The 1,178-nt window shown below is 45.8% G+C and overlaps 1 non-coding gene across 1 annotated transcript; it reads right to left on the bottom strand.

The window, feature by feature from the left end:
* Positions 1-433: 433 nt before the first annotated feature.
* On the bottom strand, positions 434-569 carry LOC131479071 (U11 spliceosomal RNA). The gene has a single exon (XR_009244726.1). It is a non-coding gene; the product is annotated as a U11 spliceosomal RNA (small nuclear RNA).
* Between the last annotated feature and the right edge of the window lie 609 nt (positions 570-1,178).

Raw genomic sequence — 1,178 nt, 5'->3', positions numbered from 1 at the left:
CAATAACCACTCGGCTGATTCTTCTTCAATATGCCCTTCACCAACATGCAGTGTTTCCTTGATTGAATTAGCTCTCACACCAATATTTGTGTCTAGAGCCTTTGCATTGAGGGCTATCTGAAAACGGCTGTGGCGCTGAAGTTGCCTGTGAATGTGGAGCTGGTGGCATGTGAAACCCGCATGTGGAGCATTCGTTTGTGTGGGATGCTCACCAAGATTCATTTCAGTCCTAGGCACTCAAAGGGCACTAAGCATAGAGTGTGAAAACTGAGTTTCCTTGAGAGCTGCTTCGAAGCCTGATGGTGTGTGAAGTTAGTGAGCCAAATGGAGTTGTTCTCCCACAAGAACCACTTGGCTGATTCTTCTTCAATATGCCCTTCACCAACATGCAGTGTTTCCTTGATTTTTTTTTTTTTTTTTTTTTTTTTTATTTTAGGGCGCTAGGACCAACGATCACCAGCTGCCCAAAAAACCAAAAAATTATGCTTTCGAAATCTCTTGATGTCGATTCGGCACGCAGAGCAAACAGAGCCGCTCTGCGTGTGCCACTCACGACAGAAGCCCTTTTTTAGTGTTTCCTTGATTGAATTAGCTCTCACACCACTATTTCCGTCTAGAGCCTTTGCATTGAGGTCTATCTGAAAACGGCTGTGGCGCTGAAGTTGCCTGTGAATGTGGAGTTGGTGGCATGTGAAACCCGCATGTGGAGCAATCGTTTGTGTGGGATGCTCTACCAGGTTCATTCCTAGATAATGCACTCAAAGGGCATTAAGCATAGAGTGTGAAAACTGAGTTTCCTTGAGAGCTGCTTCGAAGCCTGATGGTGTGTGAAGTTAGTGAGCCAAATGGAGTTGTTCTCCCACAAGAACCACTCGGCTCATTCTTCTTCAATATGCCCTTCACCAACATGCAGTGTTTCCTTGATTGAATTAGCTCTCACACCAATATTTGCGTCTAGAGCCTTTGCATTGAGGGCTATCTGAAAACGGCTGTGGCGCTGAAGTTGCCTGTGAATGTGGAGTTGGTGGCATGTGAAACCCGGATGTGGAGCATTCGTTTGTGTGGGATGCTCACCAAGATTCATTTCAGTCCTAGGCACTCAAAGGGCACTAAGCATAGAGTGTGAAAACTGAGTTTCCTTGAGAGCTGCTTCGAAGCCTGATGGTGTGTGAAGTTAG

Source organism: Ochotona princeps, unplaced genomic scaffold (assembly GCF_030435755.1).
Source record: "Ochotona princeps isolate mOchPri1 unplaced genomic scaffold, mOchPri1.hap1 HAP1_SCAFFOLD_4013, whole genome shotgun sequence".
Lineage (NCBI taxonomy): Eukaryota > Metazoa > Chordata > Mammalia > Lagomorpha > Ochotonidae > Ochotona > Ochotona princeps.
This window is presented reverse-complemented; position numbering and strand designations above follow the sequence as displayed.